This window comes from Schistocerca americana, chromosome 8 (assembly GCF_021461395.2).
Source record: "Schistocerca americana isolate TAMUIC-IGC-003095 chromosome 8, iqSchAmer2.1, whole genome shotgun sequence".
Taxonomy (NCBI): Eukaryota; Metazoa; Arthropoda; class Insecta; order Orthoptera; family Acrididae; genus Schistocerca; species Schistocerca americana.
Genome location: NC_060126.1, coordinates 314967797 through 314990475, shown reverse-complemented (window position 1 = coordinate 314990475; position 22679 = coordinate 314967797). Strand labels below are relative to the sequence as shown.

Here is a 22679-nt window from a genome sequence, read left to right as displayed (position 1 = left end):
TCACTGTCTGTTTACATACAAACTTATGACAGATTTTTCATTTTGTGATCTGACGTAACGTGAACTGCTTCGTCCCGATCGTGCTACAAAGACACAGCTACTTTGTGGCTTTCTGTTTGTAGGTCCTTGCGAGTGGGATGCATAAGTTGTGCATTGCTGAGTTTTCTTTGAAGGTCTCCGTCGTTATCTCGTCTCGTATATTTCTGTTTGTGACAAAAAAATGGTTCAAATGGCTCTGAGCACAATGCGATTTAACTTCTGAGGTCATCAGTCGCCTAGAACTAATTAAACCTAACTAACCTAAGGACATCACACAGATCGATGCCCGAGGCAGGATTCGAACCTGCGACCGTAGCGGTCGCGCGGTTCGAGACTGCAGCGCCTAGAACCGCACGGCCACTCCCGCCGGCTGTTTGTGACACGAGTGCCTAATCATCAAAGCTGCTAACGTAATGTTTAAGTAAGCTGTGTGCTTTTAGAGAACTACTTCCTTATCTGTGTAGATACCCCTAATAATTGTCATTGTTCAGGAGCAAAAATGGCTCTGAGCACTAAGGGACTTAACTTCTGAGGTCATCAGTCCCCTAGAACTTAGAACTACTTAAACCTAACTAACCTAAGAACATCACAAACATCGATGCCCGAGGCAGGATTCGAACCTGCGACCGTAGCGGTCGCGCGGTTCGAGACTGCAGCGCCTAGAACCGCTAGGCCACTCCGACCGGCTGTTCAGGAGCGATTCATCCCTTTCTTACCGTCAAGGGCACAGGATGTTTGTCTGATATGGGATGCCTTGTTTCAGAATTGCCTATCTTTCGTTCAGACCGAAACATTCTTACTGACTATGAATAGTTGTACGTAATGTTCTGCATTTGCTGGGGGCTGAGAACGACCGGTGCGTGCATGCGCATGGTCAATTTTCGCTGGAATCGAATCAACATATGACCAATATTATCTCTCGATGTAAATATTGACACATCAGTGTGTAGCTGCAACCCACGTGACGTTCTTTTACGGAATACGTTTCCGTAACATTTCAGACACTTCAGACAGTGTCTTGAAAGGAGGATACAACATGAACATCAATAAAAACAAAGCAGGGTAGTCACTTTATATCAGTTGATGCTGAGGCTATTAGATTAGGAAACGAGACACTTGAAATAGTAGGCAAATTTTGCTATTTGGCTGTTTGGGTAGCAAAATAACTGGCGATGACTGAATTTAGAGCGGAAATGGTAAGAAAAGCGTTTCTGAAGAAGAGAAGTTGATTTACATCGAATATAAATTTAAGTATCAGGAATTCTTTCATGAAAGTATTTGTGTACAGTGTAGGCATTTATGGAAGTGAAACATTTACTGTAAACAGTTTAGACAAGCGCTACAGACAAATGCTGAAGATTAGCTGAGTAGATTACGTAACTAATGATGAAGCAGTGAAGAGAATTGAGGAGAAAAGAAATTTGTGACACAACCTACTACAAGAAACGATCAGTAGATAGGACACATTCTAAGACGCCTAGGGATCTCCATTTTAGTATTGGAGGGAGGTGTGGGGAGTAAAAATCGTAGTGGGAGACCAAGAGATGAATACAGTAAGCAGATTCAGAACGATGTAAATTCCAGTAGTTCCAGATGAAGAGCCTTGCAGAGGATAAAGTACCGTGGAGAGCTGCATCAAACCAGTCTTCGGACTAAAGACTGCACCAACTACAACGTTTCAGACAAGAGGTACTCCCCCCACTTCCGATCTCTATACTTCCTCAGTAATGAGTTCTTGTTTATTGTGGCACTATTTTATTCCTGCGACAAATGCCTTTCATGTTGTTGAGTTTTGTTTCCGCAAGCACAATAAACCGGTCGTATATTTAATCTTTAACAAAAGGCAATAATTGTAAATAGAGCTTTACCTAATCACTACACAGGCTCTGCCACCAGTTAGATGCATTATATGGTGTGGTGCATCCTCCCATTGTGCATATTTGTATTCTGATAGGCATGAAGTTGTACTGATACGCCCATCAATGCTTGTTATGGGTGCAGTTTTCCAGAAAGTGTGTCCCAAACTCTGCTCCATTAGAATTGCGTTTCAGACTCGACATACGCGAATGAGTAACAGTCGCACGTGTTCACAGCATCAGAAGTTAAACTGCTCGATATCGCAGCACTAATTGGGGAGTAGTGTTGGATTCGAAAGCAACCGGTATGGATGTAGGCAGAAGAAAGCAGGCAGTCTGGCAGCTGTATAACAACGCAGTGATTACATTTAGCCGGCGAAAATAACACAATATACATTGAAGAGCCAAAGAAATTGGCACACCTGACTACTATCGTGTAGGGCTCACGCGAGCACGCAGAAGTAACGCAGCACGACGTGGCATAGGCTCGACTAATGTTTGTAGTAGAGCTGGAGGGAATTGACACCATGAATCCTGCCGGGCTGCCCATAAATCCGTAAGAGCACGATGGAGTAGAGGTCTGTTCTGAACAGCACGTTGCAAGGCATCACAGATATACTCAATAATGTTCATGTCTGGGGAGTTTGGTGGTCAACGGAACGGTTTAAACTCGTAAGAATGTTCCTGGAGCTAATCATTAGCAATTCTGGATGTGTGCGGTATCGAATTTTCCTGCTGTAATTTCTCAAATCCGTCGGAATTCACAGTGGAGATGAATGTATACAGGTGATCAGACAGGATGCTTACGTTCGTGTCACCCGCCAGAGTCGTATCTAGACGTATCAAGGGTCGCATATCACTCCACCTGCACACGCCCCACACCACTACAGACCCTCCACCAGCTTCAACAGCCCCCTGCTGACATGCAGGGTCCATGGATTCATGAGGTTGTCTCTATACCCTGACGCGTCCATCCGCTCGATAAAGTTTGAAACGAGATTCTTCCGACCAGGCAACATGTTTCCTGTCAGAAACAGTCCAATGTCGGTGTTGATGGGCCCAGGCGAGGCGTCGTGCAGTTATCGAGGGTACACAAGTGGGCCTTTGGCTCCGAAAACCCATATCGATGATGTTTCGTTGAATGGTTCACACGCTAACACTTGTTGATGGCCCAGCACCGAAATCTGCAGCAATTTGTGGAAGGGTGGCACTTCTGTGACGTGGAACGATTCTCTTCAGTCGTCGTCGATCCCGTTCTTGCAGGATCTTTTTCCAGCCGCAGCGATGTCTGAGATTCGATGCTTTACTGGTTTCCTGATATTCACGGTACACTCGTGAAATGGTCGTACGGGGAAAACCCCACTTCATTGCTACCTCGGAGTTGCTGTGTCCCATCGCTCGTGCGCCTACTATAACACGACGTTCAGTTAAGTATCTTAATCAAATTGTTCAAATGACTCTAAGTGCTATGGGACTTAACATCTGAGGTCATCAGTACCCTAGACTTAGAACTACTTAAACTTAACTAACCTAAGGACATCACACACATCCATGCCCGAGGCGGGATTCGAAACTGCTACCGTAGCAGCAGCGCGGTTCCGGACTGAAGCGCCTAGAACTGCTCGGTCACAATGTTCGGCAGGTATCTTAATCGGACGATGTAGACTGTAGATGGGAATCATTGGAAAAACGATGATGTCGCTATGAGAAAACCATAGTGGATAAATTTCGAGAACATATGCATCAGCTCTACAGCGCCATTGCATATTTTGCTTAAAGATCCGTTTCAAAATGGTTCAAATGGGTCTGAGCACTATGCGACTTAACTTCTGAGGTCATCAGTCGCCTAGAACTTAGAACTAATTAAACCTAACTAACCTAAGGACATCACACACATCCATGCCCGAGGCAGGATTCGAACCTGCGACCGTAGCGGTCGCTCGGTTCCAAACTGTAGCGCCTAGAACCGCACGGCCACTCCGGCCGGCAAAGATCTGTAGAATAAGGTAAGAGAGTTTGGAGCGCTGAGACAGCCATAAAATTTAGAGGCAACTAAAAGGTGGCTGTTACTAAACAGACCCCCGAAATGATATGATCTATACCAGGATGTATCTGCAAATGTTGGCAGTAATAATAATTGGTTTGTGGTTGAAAGGTAAGGAATAGTGGCGGTATTACGGTTCTGCTTTGTGTGAATTAGTTACTACCAATATTAATAATTGTTATGGTTTTTGATTCACTGTTAATACAGTTCGGGACAGAGAGCCATAATGTTGGCTGCAAAGCACAATATCCCGGAGAGGGTACGCTACATTTTTTAAATCTGCTGGAGCTAAATATGGTTACATGCCCTTCTTCCTGCTTTTCTGCATAATTACGTCATGTTATTTCCGTCGTACCAGCGGTTGACTCATTTCTGGATCATTCCTTTTCCGCTTGCGTTAACAGCTGTCACTTATTCTGTTACCGAAACCTGCCGGAAAGCGACATGCACTCTATTCTAGGACGTCCAACTTTCCAGAATGTTCCCTCTGTGTTCTGACTCCTGTTTATATTTCACATACGACATAAATACGAACGGTATGAAAGCAAGGAGTCTCGAATTTCTTGTAAATGTATTTGCAATTACATATTGCAAAGGTAATCACATTGAAGAGTGTAGCTTGTTAATATGACTTAAACTTCTTCCTATCCCTAGCGTTTATGTCGTCTAGTACGAAATCCGCCTTTTTACGACTTGGCAAATTTTATATTTTTCTATTTAACTTTTTGGTCGATGCCTTTACTGCCGCCAGAGACAGGGAGGGGAGTCGTGTATGCCATCTGTCTTTGAAACGTGTGAACTGTGTTTTTTGTGTTACAATATTTTACCTCTTGGCGTATCGTGTTCTCTGAGGCGGAATTTGGGGACCGAACCCAGCATTTTTACAAATGAGAGTGGAAAGCAGCATAAAAACATGCTCTGATTTGGCGGTGTACCAACCCACGAACCGGGTCTGTGCTCACCTCTTGGTGTCAAAAGTAAGCACGTTATGCGTTACTCTATACAAGTAAGTGTTGATAACTAGTAACAACCTCATTTGACTTTCCAGTGTTGCACAAATGTTTCGCAGAAAAAAATCACAGAATAACTTTAATTAAGCCAGAAAGGTAAAAAATTATGGAACGTATTATGTATATACAGGCTATGTTGTATGAAAATGAAAATGTGGTCATGATCGATTGGACTTGGCCCGCATCTCGTGGTCGTGCGGTAGCGTTCTCGCTTCCCACGCCCGGGTTCCCGGGTTCGATTCCCGGCGGGGTCAGGGATTTTCTCTGCCTCGTGATGGCTGGGTGTTGTGTGCTGTCCTTAGGTTAGTTAGGTTTAAGTAGTTCTAAGTTCTAGGGGACTGATGACCACAGCAGTTGAGTCCCATAGTGCTCAGAGCCATTTTTGATTGGACTTGACGTTCGTACGAGAACAACACGGGTAGTGCAATAACCCGATTACCCAGAAATTTCGCTCGATGGAAGACGGGTTAAATAAGCTAACTTGTGTCTCGATTTATCCGTAGATACTCGACCGTTTCTGAGGAAGCGACACTCAAACTTCTCGAGGTACTGCAAGTGTCTTTTAGCCTGTGGCTTGGACCGCCAAGTGACGGCTCTCCTCTTAAGTGTTGCCACTAGCGTCCGCTGTTTGGGCTTTGATTTTATGAATGATCTCCGTCGTTCGGTGGCAACAAACAGTAGGCGTCGTCTTCAAACAATCAGGGCTGACCCCGTGGACCACCAGCGTAAACCCCTCGACATGGTATAGCGTGCACAACATGTGAATGTTTATCGCGCATCTCGCATACCGCATGTGACACAAGTGTTTCCGGCCCCGATTACCCTCGTCCGTCGTATGTTGATGGCGATGGGGTCCTTTGTCTGTACCGGGATGTTATTTAAAGTTCAATATTTCTTCCTTGTCCTCCCACGAGGGCGTGGTGGATTTGGCTTCTTCCACAAGACAGACAGAGTTATGGCACTTTTTCTTGGCTCCAACTGAAAGTCTAGCGCAGTTGCCCGAGGATCGTCACCGAACTGCTTTTGCTTGAATATGTGTCGGTCTTCATGTCAGCACCAGTCGTGTTATCAGACATTCCACCCCCCCCCACACACACACCCATTTTCATCAGTTTTGGCATCTCTTTCTGGAATTAAGTTATGTCCTCCACTACTTACCACGTCTACGCATACTCCTTACAAAGGCTGTACACGGCGCTTTACAGATGGATCGAGCCACCAATACATCGAACACAAGTTTCCGCAGGTCGTATGGCGTTATGGGTGGAAAGCGGTGTATGCAGGGTTCCATGATACCAACGTCCAATCCGCATAGTATATCACCGTTAGTGGCAAGCAGGTCAACCAGTTTCGTTTTCACCGCGTGCGCCTCGCTGACACACCGTTGTGTGTTCACTGTGGTGTCGACGATACAGACGCCCACTGATTCTCATGTGGTCCGTCATCGGAAGTCCCGACCCGACAGACACGCGCTCAGTTCACCTTCCAGACACTTTTATTCCCGGATATGTGGTAATTTTACCCTGCAACGAAACCTAACGCTGTGAATTGGATAAGCGGCCCATAACATTTTTTGGACGTACCTTAATGATCGACACTGTGCACTTGCTCGCAACCCCAGATACAAACAGTTCTTTTTCAGTTTTCTGTGGAGCCTCTTTCCTAACCGCCGGCCGGAGTGGCCGAGCGGTTCTAGGCGCTTCAGTCTGGAACCGCGCGACAGCTACGGTCGCAGGTTCGAATCCTGCCCCGGGCATGGATGTGTGTGATGTCCTTAGGTTGGTTAGGTTTAAGTAGTTCTAAGTTTTAGGGGACTGATGACCTCAGATTTTAAGTCCCATAGTGCTCAGAGCCATTTGAGCCTTTCCTAACCCGCCTCCAGCTGAAATGTTCAACTGATGTGATGCTGACGCTTGTTTTGCCGACTTGATGCTCTGAACGAACCACGAAAGGAATCTCCTTTAAAACTTCGAGAAGATACTCTTGGATGTTCAGGCGCAAGCGACTGCTGGAATTCTGGCACGTAAAACAAATAAAAATAACATATAAAAGAAAGAATGAAAAAAATTACAAAGAAAATAACATCGCTCCTCTGCGCGTTCTCTACCCCTACTTCTTTCCTTTCCTATGCCCTTTTAATAATAGGTTAGTCGTTTTGGATAGGCATAGATAGGCGCCAACACTTGAAAGGATGCTGCTGTTCTTCTTTTTTTCGTAGAGCGCAAATGGAGATGGCAAGTAGATCTTTTCTTTTGTAGTTCCCTTTCCAGTCCAGGGGCAACTTAACAACAACAAAGAAAAACAGAAAATTTGTTTATCTACCCATGTCCTTAGGATATTGTTACATGAATGTGTAAAACAAAAAAAAATTAATGAAAAAATTTGAAATTTTTTCAATGAAATTCCTGTTTCGTGTCTTGTCAGTAATATTTGTGATGCATACTTGTTCCCGAGTAGTGCGCTTCGGCTAACCAGCAAGTATACTCGTTTATTCCTGCAGCGAGCAAGGAGGGTCTTGTATTCAATCGATTCTGACCTGCCCAGCTGGTTTTGTCCTCTTAACCTTCTACAGACATGAGTAAATAAATGAAAACTGGGACAAAAAGCAATAATCGGATTTCGAATACGGGGCACGAAAGTGTGAAGTCACGACACTAATTACTCTGGGAAGGCGTCTTTTAAACTCGCCGCGCTATAAAACGCATCCAATCTGCTTCGAAAACTTTGGCCGTCTTTTTCTAAGAAACTGTTGAGTTTCTACAGATAAGCTGAGACAAGTGTTCGCTTTATTTTGCCCCCTCTTCAATTGAGCGAAATCTCTGGAAAATCGGGTTATGGCGCTTGCCGTGCGCTCCTTGTTAGTTAGTGGAGTGGAAATTACGAGGTCCGACTTCAGCAGACGAAAAATCAGCATAAGCGCAAGTCTACCGTCGGGCTCAGGCGTACCGATTGGACGAAACTGATTTACTGTCTGCGAATAAGTATATAAGACTTGCGGAAGCAGATAACGGAATTGTGGGAGTAGGCAGCATTTATCTTGCCCGTGCAGGCAGACCTACGTGCTGAAGTGGGCAGGGTCTGCGGCTGCCATGATGTGGCGCCAGCAGCTCTCTCGCCTGCCTGTCGAGGCGGATGCGGTGAGGACGGCTGGTAGCGGCTGGCAGGGGTCCCGGGCGTGGTTAACGGTGAGCCGCTGTGCGTCTTTGCGGATGCTCGGCCTGTCTTCGCCCTCCTGTGCGCTGCCGACGTGCGCAGTTAATCTCCCCGGCGGGCATTAAGCAAGGCAGCGCGGCTCGTCCGCTCACGTTATGGCCAATAACTCGAGTCACGAAACGGGGCTGACAAATGCGGGACGGGTCCCGGAGCCGCTGCCCCTCTGCCCCTGTCCCCGCCCCTGCAAGGTCACGCGCTGCTCATCTCGTCCGCCCAGCCGTCCGTACCCGATACCAGCTGGTACTCATCGCCGAGTTTGCAACGTTTGTGCGGAGAGACATTTGTGCGAACATGAAATTCTTTGATATTTCTGCAGAAGCCAGTGCTGTTCAAGTAGTTTTTGCTTCGCAAACTCGGAACCGAACCATCTACGAGGTGCATTCAAGTTATAAGGCCTCCGATTTTTTTTCTAATTAACTACTCACCCGAAATCGATGAAACTGGCGTTACTTCTCGACGTAATCGCCCCGCAGACGTACACATTTTTCACAACGCTGACGCCATGATTCCATGGCAGCGGCGAAGGCTTCTTTAGGAGTCTGTTTTGACCACTGGAAAATCGCTGAGGCAATAGCAGCACGGCTGGTGAATGTGCGGCCACGGGCAGTGTCTTTCATAGTTGGAAAAAGCCAAAAGTCACTAGGAGCCAGGTCAGGTGAGTAGGGAGCATGAGGAATCACTTCAAAGTTGTTATCACGAAGAAACTGTTGCGTAACGTTAGCTCGATGTGCGGGTGCGTTGTCTTGGTGAAACAGCACACGCGCAGCCCTTCCCGGACGTTTTTGTTGCAGTGCAGGAAGGAATTTGTTCTTCAAAACATTTTCGTAGGATGCACCTGTTACCGTAGTGCCCTTTCGAACGCAATGGGTTAAGGATTACGCCCTCGCTGTCCCAGAACATGGACACCATCATTTTTTCAGCACTGGCGGTTACCCGAAATTTTTTTGGTGGCGGTGAATCTGTGTGCTTCCATTGAGCTGACTGGCGCTTTGTTTCTGGATTGAAAAATGCCATCCACGTCTCATGCATTGTCACAACCGATGAAAAGAAAGTCCCATTCATGCTGTCGTTGCGCGTCAACATTGCTTGGCAACATGCCACACGGGCAGCCATGTGGTCGTCCGTCAGCATTCGTGGCACCCACCTGGATGACACCTTTCGCATTTTCAGGTCGTCATGCAGGATTGTGTGCACAGAACCCACAGAAATGCCAACTCTGGAGGCGATCTGTTCAACAGTCATTCGGCGATCCCCCAAAACAATTCTCTCCACTTTCTCGATCATGTTGTCAGACCGGCTTGTGCGAGCCCGAGGTTGTTTCGGTTTGTTGTCACACGATGTTCTGCCTTCATCAAACTGTCGCACCCACGAACGCACTTTAGACACATCCATAACTCCATCACCACGCAAATTCAGAAAACGAATGATTGCACGCTGTTCAAGTAAGGAAAGGTCGCCATTTTAAGTATTTAAAACAGTTCTCATTCTCGCCGCTGGCGGTAAAATTCCATCTGCCGTACGGTGCTGCCATCTCTGGGACGTATTGACAATGAACACGGCCTCATTTTAAAACAATGCGCATGTTTCTATCTCTTTCCGGTCCGGAGAAAAAAAATCGGAGGCCTTAGAACTTGAATGCAACTCGTAATTCGACCTCTCTCCATTGAAGTGACACTGGGCACAAGTGTTTCAACCTCTTTTCCGCCGTCCATATTGATGAATATTGGTTTTCATAAATCAGCTGTTTGCAAAATATGAAGTATTCTTTTACTTGGTCACCCTGTCACAGTTGTGAGAAGTGGTGCAAATCTTACGGACGAAATTAACATTCGCAGGATGTTCTGCGGCCGAGTATAACATACCTAGATGAAACTTCAAGCACATATACAACGATACATAGAAAGAACTACTACAGCATAGTAGAGAGGATAACTGAAAGAAGTAGGCAGACGTACAAAAATGACACACTTACTGAAAGACAATAATTACGATGAAGTCACCGCGATTTATGTCACTCCCCTTGACATTACAAAAGGCGGGACATGGCTCTTAATAAGGTTTGTGATATCCACCGACGGCAGTGAATGCTCTGCAATGAGCTTTCATGCTGGCCACAAGGCTCATAAGGAGTCCTTGTGGTGTGGTTTTTCATTCTTCCACCAGCGCGTTTGACAACTGCTGGATAAGTCGGCGGAACGGGCAGGCCAGTCCATTCGGTGAATATCCTCTCGTTTCACTTAAGCAGTTCGATGCGATCGCGCATTGTCATTCATAAAAATGAAGTTACGGACGAAAGCACCCCTGAAAAGACGCGAGAGGGAGGAGTATAGTGTCACAATAACATTGACCTGATAGTGTACCGTGTTCAAAAATTAGGTTAGTACACACAAGCAACATCACGCTTCCGCACATCGTAACATCTGGATCACCAAAACGGTCAAGATGCTGATCGTACCCTCATATGGCGAGAGGTGGTAACACGCCACTTATCCAGGAACATCGTCGAACATAATCGTTTTAGTGGTCTGTTGTGTTGTGGGGAGGCATGATTTTGCATGGGCGTGCAGGCCTGCAAATCTTGGAACACGGTACACTCACTGGTCAACGTTATTGTAACGCTGTACTCCTTCCCCAAGTGCGTCTTTTCAGGGGTGCATTCGGCCCTGTCTTCATTTTAGGGATGACAAATGCGTGACTGCATCGAACTGCGCAGATGGAGAAGCTCCTGGAACGGGGGCATATTCGCGGAATGGATTCGCCTGTCCATTCCCCCAACTTAAATCCCAACGAGAACGCGTGGGATGGATTGGTGAGAGGTATTACAGCGCCTCCATATGCAGCAACGACCATCCAGCAGTTGTCAACCGCGCTGGTGGAGGGATGGAAATCCTTACCAACCTTGTGACTAGCATGGGAGCAAATTGCAGAGCACGCATTGCCGTCGGTGGTGATATTATTAAGAACTATGGCCTGCCTTTTGTGATGTCCATCATAAATCGCGGCGACTCCAATGCAGTTATTGTTTTTGGATAAAAGCGTCATTTTTGTTTGTCTCGTTCCGTATTTCTTTAAATAGCCTTCAGTACTACCCCAAAGCAATTCTTTACACGTACTAAGGAGGTTGCATCGAGCAATGTAACTTGGCAGTGACACATCATGTGAAAGTTACTTTTGTAGTGACATTATGTCAAATAATGAGACGGGGTCGTAAAGAAACTGAGAGGCCCTGTGAATTAGTTGCATTCGTACTTTGGAACTAGCATAATTTTAGTTTTGGAAGAGCAACAGCCTAGCATTTGCCGTAAAGCGATAAAGGAAAACCTAAATATGGATGCCCTTGCCGGGGTTTGAACCATCGTCCCTCTGACCGCAAAAAAATTGTTCAAATGGCTCTGAGCACTATGGGACTTAACAGCTGAGGTCATCAGTCCCCTAGAACTTAGAACTACTTAAACCTAACTAACCTAACGACATCACACACATCCATGCCCGAGGCAGGATTCGAACCTGCGACCGTAGCGGTTGCGCGGTTCCAGACTGTAGCGCCTAGAACCGCTCGGCCGCACCGACCGGCTCTGAACGCAAGTCCATGTCGTACCACTGCGCTACCCCGTTCGGTAATTGATGTTAAGTTGGTACAATCAGTTTACATGCTTTTGTCTGTTGTTGAAATTCAGTCTTTTGTGGATTAAGATATTGCACTTCACGCTGCGCTGCCTCTTGTAACTGTGGGGTCGCTCCGTCGCACAATACTGGCTAGTGTTCCAGTCATCAAATATAAAGTAGTTTCCTGCATGTTTTCGTTGCCTCAGACGCCAATGCGTCATACGAAACGTGATGAGGATAACCTACTCGTATATAAAATATAAAGTAAACCTGTTGTTGTTGTTGTTGTTGTGGTCTTTAGTCCTGAGACTGGTTTGATGCAGCTCTCCATGCTACTCTATCCTGTGCAAGCTCCTTCATCTCCCAGTACCTACTGCAACCTACATCCTTCTGAATCTGCTTAGTGTATTCATCTGTAGGTCTCCCTCTACGATTTTTTCATCTGTAGGTCTCCCTCTACGATTTTTACCTTCCACGCTGCCCTCTAACACTAAATTGGTGATCCCTTGGTGCCTCAGAACATGTCCTACCAACCGATCCCTTCTTCTAGTCAAGTTGTGCCACAAACTCCTCCCCAGTTCTATTCAATACCTCCTCATTAGTTATGTGATCTACCCATCTAATCTTCAGCATTCTTCTGTAACACCACATTTCAAAAGCTTCTATTCTCTTCTTGTCTAAACTATTTGTCGTCCACGTTTCACTTCCATACATGGCTACACCCCATACAAATACTTTCAGAAATGTCTTCCTGACACTTAAATCTATACTCGATGTCAACAAATTTCCCTTCTTCAGAAACGCTTTCCTTGCCATTGCCAGTCTACATTTGATATCCTCTCTACTTCGACCATCATCAGTTATTTTGCTCCCCAAATAGCAAAATTCCTTTACTACTTTAAGTGTCTCATTTCCTAATCTAATTCCCTCAGCATCACCCGACTTAATTCGACTACATTCGATTATCCTCGTTTTGCTTTGGTTGATGTTCATCTTATATCCTCCTTTCAAGACACTGTCCATTCCGTTCAACTGCTCTTCCAAGTCCTACTCGTATATAAATTTGGCCAATTTGTTTCTGCAGTATTCGTGTATGGGAATAAAAAATTCCAACTGCTGGTCAGAGAAGCATCTTGATTTTCACTTTACAAGAATTTGTGGGTAACTTCCACACAGTTTCCAAGCCTGTTTGAACCTATATCCTGACGTATAGCAAACGATCAATACCTAGCGAGACAGTGTAATGAGTTTCGGAACTGACTCATTTTTATGATGTGCTGATTACCCATTCAGCGATCTACATTTGAGTTTCCTTCAGTTTCCCTTATCTACTTTTCTCTTTGCAGATCACGTCGAGGTGACATTTATTGTGATCTTGGAAGAGATCACAGTCCATTTTTCGTTCTTCCTTCGCTAATCTGAACTTTTTCTTCTTCGCTGATGACCTCATCGTCGACGGGACGTTAAACGCGTAATCTTTCCCGCTTCTTACATCCTCCTCCTTCGTCAGTGGCGAAAGTGGCTTGCTCCACAAAAATAAATGCGAGCACATAATTCTCCTCTGAAAGGATAAATGCAGTTAACATTGCGTGTATTCCCGATAGCAAAATTAGTCGAATTGAGAGGGAAAGTATTATATGATTCGAGCAGTTGAACTGAGACAGTTAAAGAAGCAGCACCATAACATCATATAAACAGAACGCTGAGCAGCACCTTATATGCAATGCAGAGGATATTTACACACACACACACACACACACACACACACACACACACACACACACACACAGAGTTTAGAACCAATCTACAGAATTACGTTTCTTTAAAGTTACTGTGTTGGAACGCAAAAATGTCGACACGTAAATTTCATATGATTTTCGGACCTCTTTCCCGCTGTTTCACACTATATCACGCCCTCCCAGGAGTGTCGGGGAACGGAGCAAGGAGCGTCCGCCGGAAGCCCACGGCCGCCTAATGGGCGTCGTGTGTATGCGCGCCGCGCTAGCCCGGCCAGGCGTCTTCCCGGAACCTGCGTCGCCGCCTGTGTTCCCGGAGGCGTCCCGACGCGGCACGGCGCATCCCACTCGTCTCGTAGGCCTACCACACTGCCCCTGCCCGCCCTCAGCTTCGCTCTTGGTACACGTAACAATGAAACCTGCTAGGAAGATTCAAAACAGCGCACGCTGCAAAAAGTGATTATGGATACATACACTTAGGTGACAAAAGTCATGGGATACCTCCTAACATTGTATCGGACATTCTCTTGGCCGGCGTAGTGCAGGAACTCGACATGGCATGCACTCCACAGCTCGTTGGAAGTCCGCTGCAGGAATACTGAGCCATGCTGCCTCTACTGCGAAGGCACTGCCATTTCATGATTTTGTACACAAACTGATCTCCCGATTATGTCTCATAATATTTTAGATGGGCTACATGTCAGGCGTCCAAATCATTCACTCGTATTGTCCAGAATGTTCTTCAAACCAGTCGCGAGCAATTTTGGCTCGATGACATGGCTCATTCTGATCCTTAAAAATTCCATCGTTGTTCGGGAACGGCTGAAAATGGTGTCCAAGTAGACGATTGTTGACAACTTGAGTCCATGGCTACGTGGGATCCGCGCCACACTCTAACCCTAACATAAGTTCTTACCAACTGAAATCGTGACTCATCTGACCAGGCCCCGGTTTTCCAGTCGTCTAGAGTCCAACCTGCGTGGTCACGAGCCCAGGAGAGGCGCCGCAGACGATGAGCTGTTACCAAAGGCACTCACGTCGATCGTCTGCTGCCATAGCCCATTAACGCCAGATTTCCCCGCACTGTCCTAACAGATACGTTCCTCGTACGTCCCACAGTGATTTGTCCAGTTATTGCCGGCCGCGGTGGCCTAGCAGTTCTAGGCGCTTCAGCCCGGAACCGCGCGACTGTTACGGTCGCAAGTTCGAATCCTGCCTCGGGCATGGATGTGTGAGCTGTCCTTAGCTTAGTTAGGTTTAAGTTGTTCAAGTCTAGGGGACTGATGACCTCAGATGTTAAGTCCCATAGTGCTGAGAGCCATTTGAAACAGTGGGAAGGGGGGGGGGGGGGAGAAATAGTCCTGCCTGTCTCTCACAGAGTTGTTATCCTACGCCCGTAATTTGTGTTTCTGTGAGAGCACAACTGACACACAGGGATAGCGATCACCAATCCTTTTTGAGGTCAGGGGGTCTTACTTTGATCGACATCGAGTAGCCTTTTCACTTATTTCAAAATAATATAACAACAAGCAGCGCACTACACAACGCAAAGCGGAATAAATATTCTTCACTGGCCACTGGCATTATTTGTTGGGAGTGGCAGTATGGTGAACGAGGTACTACTGGTTCGATCTGTACCATTATCTTAGGCAACCATAGTCCAAGATACGCCCACTTAAAACTGGCACGTTAAGGTGTCCGCTCGATAACTTAGTATGTTTTCTAAATCAGACATCAACATCCCTCTCGTACCAGAAGTAGTTCCACCTAAATGAGATTATAGATGCGCTTATTTGGATCTTGTAAAAAATGGTAGCGGGAATTGGAAGCTTGTAATTTTGTGCCATTACGGTGGCTGTTTTAACACATTACGTACTTGCATTATACAATGATTTGATAACTAAGAAATTTAATTTCCCATCACTTCCTACAAAGTTTTGTAAATAAGTAGTTCCTGTCGGTCTCTTCGGTAATTGTTCTTGGTGATTTTTGTTAAAAATGGTTCAAATGGCTCTGAGCACTATGGGACTTAACTTCTGAGGTCATCAGTCCCCTAGAACTTAGAACTACTTAAACCTAACTAACCTAAGGACATCACACACATCCACGCCCGAGGCAGGATTCGAACCTGCGACCGTAGCGACTGCGCGGTTCCAGACTGTAGCGCCTAGAACCGCTCGACCAGGTGATTTTTGTATTGATTGTACTTCACTGTTCATGCAACGTTAGTATACGGCATAGTCCTCTACACACCTGTTCACTGTTCCGATTAGGCCTTCTCTTACGTGTGTACTTTTTGATAACTGCTGCGAGTGACATTGATTGAAATAGCACCTTTGCGCGGACAGACAAAAGTATCGAAAACTGTAGCTGCATATAATTATTTACGTATATTAGGTCCGTCCAATCACACTAATTTTCCCAGAAAAATAAACCAAGTTATGTCGCTGTCAACGAAATAGTACATTCAAACGATGCAAGAGGAAGAAAGTCGTTAGATGAAACAGAGGGGATAGGATCTCGTAGCCTAGCATCGAAAAATAGAACAGACAAACATAAGGTGTAACGTCGACATTGTCTTGGAAGTTCGCTCTGACATTCCTGAAAAGCAGTGTGTAATGTTCTGTTTATTATTTGCACGTTTTCTGAAACTAACAAAGCGAGATTTATAACAAAAATGTATAGCAGCGGCTTCTCGAACGATGAATGCATATTTGCCCTCTTCGCCCAAGTTTTTCCGTTGTCCAATGTCTTTCATCCAACTTGAATTCATGTGTTTGGCCAAACATTCGCCTAACTTCTACTCGATTGCAAAAGTCTTCTTCATTGTTTTAGCACTTTTTCAAAGGTGCCGCTAGGGAAGTCGTGAACTATTCTTTTTGAATAAGCGTCAGCGAAGTAAGTTCTCATTGGTAGTGAAGATTCTGTGTGCATTTGGGTCTAGCAGACATTATGCACTGGTCTAGAGCAAACGCTGGCGATAGTCCGGATACATGTACGCCTGTCGAAAACATCCAAAGTACGCCAGCGATTGTTCTTCCCTTACACCAGCCACATAAGAAGCGGGAAATAGTAAACTAATAACTTCGACAGTGAGTATGACCACGCCAGAAGCGGCACAACGTCGTACAGGTATTAAAATAGAGGTAGTTACAGACAAGCAACACGGTGCGTGTCAAAGTTTTTGCGATAGTAACGTTGACAGCGTCAGTCACGTCGTAGCTCAGCTGACTTTGTGAAAAGACTGGGGGCTCTCAGTGTGAGCAGCTCTGGCTGTTTGGTTAGCTTTGATTTGGAATCAATTTTTACAAAGGTGCTCTCGCAGATTCTTTGTCAATAATCGGTAAAAGTTTGAGGCGGACACACTGCTTTGTTTCAACTGAAACTGATTTTCTGTCCACCATCTAAGATTACAGTCCTTTTGGGATAGGTGAAGGACGACCTGTTATTGTGGAATGCAGGAACTTACAAAACACCTTGTCAGTGTCGTGTGGATTACATATGAATGACCACACGCGCTATCAAAGAACGGTGCACCGAGGATCAACATTTCACTCGCTTTTGCAACGAAGCAAGTCCGCTGTTGCTGAACTTTTGGGACTCTATCCTTAAAGAATTCCGCTTGGCGGAAAATCTGATGAACCGGGATAGCGGCTACCAATTGGACAGTGCGTGGAACTCCCGTCATCTCCACGATTTGTTGTAATCGAAGACGATAGAGTGCACCAACGGCCACGGCGAGCGGTAACACAGAGGACAGCTGAGTTCTGCGGTTCCACCAGCGAGGGCGCTGCTGCCCGGAAGTGTGGTCTGTCTGTCAACCTGGAATTTTGACGCATACGAGGGCTACTCGCAACGTGCCGATAGGGCGGAACGGAGGAAGTCTTCGTTAGTCTTCGGAGATTCACCCGAAGGTGACCAGCAGGTGCCCAGTCCAAATATCCGTGCAATGAATTAAACGACGACCGGCTGCAAGCCCGAAATTTGTTTGAGCAACGTTGAGCAGTGACAATCCGATGACTCTCGGCATTCAGTTTTCTTCTGACGTAGTTTCTTCGAAAGCACGTTATATGTAGGTAACCTGTAGCAGAAACTGTGGTTCTCTAGCGTTTGATCGTTTGGGACGGAGAATGCCAGACCAGCGGAATCGAGGACATGCCGCTCGCAACGCTAGAGTCATTTCTGGCTCTGAAATAGTTTCGTCTTCTTCGTAAATGGGTTCCCAGAGCACTAACAAGACAAATTGTTTCGCCGAATTTGCTCTTCCTCACTTGGAAGAGTTAGTGGAATAGTTATCTTCCAGTGCTTCGTTTACAGCGCCATATACATTTTCACATTTACTGGGAAGCAGATTTCAGGCTCTGTTGACAAGTGAGAGGCTAAGTTTATATTAGAAGCATTTTAAGGTTGATAATTGTCACTTAGTTATTACACTGTAACGGATGCCAAATTAATATCATGTGATAAACGATATTTGTATTTGATGTAGGGTAAGGCTGCTATCGAAGGGCTTGCTCGATTTCTCTGTGGATATCGACAGTAGGCGCATTCCGGTGGTCGTTACGTGTCCCCCGTGTTGCAAAGATTCACCATCTTACAGCTTAGTGGTTAGTTGTCTCACGAAGACACAAAGTAACAGTGAAAAAAGGTATAATTTGCACTATGTTCCTGTAATTGACTAGTATTAATGAGTGAAACGTCATAGTGATATGGTAATAGTGACTAAAATTTCTGCAGCCATCACTAGAAAGCAAGCGCAATTGACACCATCTTGTGATATTCACAATATTAATTATCTGCTGCGGACGCAGACTAGGTGTTGTTTTAAGCGATGTAGAACGACTTGCCTTGAATGAACCGTCTCGAATTTCATCTTATCCTAGGCTTAAGTTGTCCATTTTGAACAAAATTCGTGTAATGGTTTTCATTATATGTTTCTTAATAGTTTGTCTTTTGACACTCCGCCAAATGTGTGGGTGATTTTTTTTTTTTTTACTTTCGAAGACGACATTACTTTTAGCCTTCTTTGTTTGGAATACATGTCATTCGGTTCCAAATGCCAACTCCAAAAAAAAAAAAAAAAAAAAAAAAAATATAAAATATATTGACACTTATTTAGATGTGTATAATATTTAATAATAGCTATTACATTATAGCCCATTCTGGAAAACCGTTTTTATGTTTCAAATATTTCATTGACAGTGAATATTTATGAATTCTGTACCTACTATAGAGAAATGCAAACGATAATGTTCAAGAATGAGATTTTCACTCTGCAGCGGAGTGTGCGCTGATATGAAACTTCCTGGCAGATTAAAACTGTGTGCCCGACCGAGACTCGAACTCGGGACCTTTGCCTTTCACGGGCAAGTGCTCTACCAACTGAGCTACCGAAGCACGACTCACGCCCGGTACTCACAGCTTTACTTCTGCCAGTACCTCGTCTCCTACCTTCCAAACTTTACAGAAGCTCTCCTGCGAAACATGCAGAACTAGCACTCCTGAAAGAAAGGATATTGCGGAGACATGGCTTAGCCACAGCCTGGGGGATGTTTCCAGAATGAGATTTTCACTCTGCAGCGGAGTGTGCGCTGATATGAAACTTCCTGGCAGATTAAAACTGTGTGCCCGACCGAGACTCGAACTCGGGACCTTTGCCTTTCACGGGCAAGTGCTCTACCAACTGAGCTGCCGAAGCACGACTCACGCCCGGTACTCACAGCTTTACTTCTGCCAGTACCTCGTCTCCTACCTTCCAAACTTTACAGAAGCTCTCCTGCGAAACATGCAGAACTAGCACTCCTGAAAGAAAGGATATTGCGGAGACATGGCTTAGCCACAGCCTGGGGGATGTTTCCAGAATGAGATTTTCACTCTGCAGCGGAGTGTGCGCTGATATGAAACTTCCTGGCAGATTAAAACTGTGTGCCCGACCGAGACTCGAACTCGGGACCTTTGCCTTTCACGGGCAAGTGCTCTACCAACTGAGCTACCGAAGCACGACTCACGCCCGGTACTCACAGCTTTACTTCTGCCAGTACCTCGTCTCCTACCTTCCAAACTTTACAGAAGCTCTCCTGCGAAACATGCAGAACTAGCACTCCTGAAAGAAAGGATATTGCGGAGACATGGCTTAGCCACAGCCTGGGGGATGTTTCCAGAATGAGATTTTCACTCTGCAGGCTGTGGCTAAGCCATGTCTCCGCAATATCCTTTCTTTCAGGAGTGCTAGTTCTGCATGTTTCGCAGGAGAGCTTCTGTAAAGTTTGGAAGGTAGGAGACGAGGTACTGGCAGAAGTAAAGCTGTGAGTACCGGGCGTGAGTCGTGCTTCGGTAGCTCAGTTGGTAGAGCACTTGCCCGTGAAAGGCAAAGGTCCCGAGTTCGAGTCTCGGTCGGGCACACAGTTTTAATCTGCCAGGAAGTTTCATATCAGCGCACACTCCGCTGCAGAGTGAAAATCTCATTCTGGAAACATCCCCCAGGCTGTGGCTAAGCCATGTCTCCGCAATATCCTTTCTTTCAGGAGTGCTAGTTCTGCATGTTTCGCAGGAGAGCTTCTGTAAGGTTTGGAAGGTAGGAGACGAGGTACTGGCAGAAGTAAAGCTGTGAGTACCGGGCGTGAGTCGTGCTTCGGTAGCTCAGTTGGTAGAGCACTTGCCCGTGAAAGGCAAAGGTCCCGAGTTCGAGTCTCGGTCGGGCACACAGTTTTAATCTGCCAGGAAGTTTCATATCAGCGCACACTCCGCTGCAGAGTGAAAATCTCATTCTGGAAACATCCCCCAGGCTGTGGCTAAGCCATGTCTCCGCAATATCCTTTCTTTCAGGAGTGCTAGTTCTGCATGTTTCGCAGGAGAGCTTCTGTAAAGTTTGGAAGGTAGGAGACGAGGTACTGGCAGAAGTAAAGCTGTGAGTACCGGGCGTGAGTCGTGCTTCGGTAGCTCAGTTGGTAGAGCACTTGCCCGTGAAAGGCAAAGGTCCCGAGTTCGAGTCTCGGTCGGGCACACAGTTTTAATCTGCCAGGAAGTTTCATATCAGCGCACACTCCGCTGCAGAGTGAAAATCTCATTCTGGAAACATCCCCCAGGCTGTGGCTAAGCCATGTCTCCGCAATATCCTTTCTTTCAGGAGTGCTAGTTCTGCATGTTTCGCAGGAGAGCTTCTGTAAAGTTTGGAAGGTAGGAGACGAGGTACTGGCAGAAGTAAAGCTGTGAGTACCGGGCGTGAGTCGTGCTTCGGTAGCTCAGTTGGTAGAGCACTTGCCCGTGAAAGGCAAAGGTCCCGAGTTCGAGTCTCGGTCGGGCACACAGTTTTAATCTGCCAGGAAGTTTGATAATGTTCAAGTTACACTGAAAATGGAATATTTATTACAGTATCCAAGGATTTTATTACACATTTTGTTTAGGTGACCCACTGATAGCAACCTTCGCCTAAATTAACATTACATGACGTTGTGCTACACGTATTTCAGAAGGTGACCGGCATGCTGAAGTGATTTCATTCTCTCTAATCTGCTAATCCACCCTGAGGGAGACCTGGTGAGAAACGCTGTGTACGACAGTAGCCCGTAGCCACCAAATGGTAGCGGGAACTCATCGTCTCTGCACTAACAGAAAATTAATTTTTATGTAAATGTTGCTTCCAGAACAGAAGAATTATGTGAAATCCCAGCCTTTTATACATTTTGATTTTTCCTTTGCGGTATCGACATCATCTTCATCGACTGCACCAGGCGTATTTCGCGCCGCTCACAGCTACACGGGAGACGGCGCATGTGAACCACCCGCCAGCACGCTGGCAAGCGAGTTCGCTCTTCATCACTTGCTGTCTGCGATGGAGGGCGCCACGCATACACGTCGCCAGAGGATGCTAAAGTCACATGACCTGACTGTTTGACTCTGATTGGCCGGCGCGTCATTTTAAGTTGCTGCACTTTGAACTTTTCCGCCCAGACACAGTAAACTTACAGACTGATATCAACCCTAGTATGGAAGACTGCTATGGGGACAATACGTCGACTTCGCTCAACTCTGCTAAACTTTATTACATGTCGGTGTCTTATTTGAGTGTAACAGCATTCGAGATTATTTGTCTCTGTCAGGTATGGTACTTTTATTGTCACTGGACTCTCACATTCGGGAGGACGACTGTCCTAACCCGCGTCCGCCCATCCTGATTAAGGTTTTCCGTGATTTCCCTAAAACGCTTCAGGCAAATGCCGGGATGGCTCCTTTGAAAGGGCACGGTCGACTCCCTTCCCCATCCTTTACTAATACGATGGGACCGATGACCTCGCTGTTTGGTCCCCTCCCCCCAAACCAACCAAGCAACCAACCAATTTTTATTGTATTTAGTTCAGCACCACAGAAGGACATACACCACTTCAAAGTTATGCATATTTCACTTGTTAAGTTCACATATTGTAGATAAACTTGCATTAAGTGCAAATATTGTAAATAAACTTAATAATGTGTTACCTTTTCGTAGATGCCTTTTATTGGCCACCTAAACTGTCGACACGTCATCTTTCTCTCAGAGAAGTGAGTGCAGTGCCAAATGAGTTCAGTGAATACTTTCGTTCCAATCTCTTAGTTCTTCGCAAGGAGAGACTGGCGGCAAGCCACTTAAACTGCTGCTTCATCTCTCCACTGTCAGTATTGACTATATACGATGGATAGGTACCTGGTTTTGTGGCTGCTATGGCACTTATTGAAGTAAGTAACCTTTTTCCTGTGGATCCCCTAACATACGCATATGGCATATATATTGCACACATCTCTTCCTCCCACATTGGTCAGTCCATCATTTCCTTCCCCACCTCTGTCTGTCTATCTCCTCCTCCCCCTTTCTCTGTCTATCTTGTCCTCTCCCCATCCTCACTATCTATCGCCTTCCCCATCTGTGTTCAGCTGTGCTGATCAGCATGTGTAGTCTGCGCACAGTAGGAAGATGGAGCAGGCTCGATTCTACACCCACAACATGCTTGTTCTGCAAGACAGATTACACACCAAGCACTTAAAACCATTTTTATGCTCTCAAAATATAGGCTGCACTGCAAATCAAGTTGATAAAAAAGGCCGATACTATGTCAATACTTCACTGCTCTGAAGCCTACTTTTCAGGGGCTGGAAAATCTTTTCTTATCCCTGATACATAGACTGCCCTGCTGTCCCCATA

The 22679-nt window shown here is 45.8% G+C and overlaps 6 non-coding genes across 6 annotated transcripts; 4 read left to right on the top strand and 2 right to left on the bottom strand.

Annotated features, from left to right (window-relative positions):
* Positions 1-18827: 18827 nt before the first annotated feature.
* Trnas-uga lies at positions 18828-18902 on the bottom strand. Its single transcript has one exon. It is a non-coding gene; the product is annotated as a tRNA-Ser (tRNA).
* A 527-nt stretch (positions 18903-19429) lies between these two features.
* On the bottom strand, positions 19430-19504 carry Trnas-uga. Its single transcript has one exon. It is a non-coding gene; the product is annotated as a tRNA-Ser (tRNA).
* Positions 19505-19830: 326 nt separating this feature from the next.
* Positions 19831-19905, top strand: Trnas-uga. Its single transcript has one exon. It is a non-coding gene; the product is annotated as a tRNA-Ser (tRNA).
* A 226-nt stretch (positions 19906-20131) lies between these two features.
* Trnas-uga lies at positions 20132-20206 on the top strand. The gene has a single exon. It is a non-coding gene; the product is annotated as a tRNA-Ser (tRNA).
* Positions 20207-20432: 226 nt separating this feature from the next.
* Trnas-uga lies at positions 20433-20507 on the top strand. Its single transcript has one exon. It is a non-coding gene; the product is annotated as a tRNA-Ser (tRNA).
* Positions 20508-20733: 226 nt separating this feature from the next.
* Trnas-uga lies at positions 20734-20808 on the top strand. Its single transcript has one exon. It is a non-coding gene; the product is annotated as a tRNA-Ser (tRNA).
* The last annotated feature ends 1871 nt before the right edge of the window (positions 20809-22679 follow it).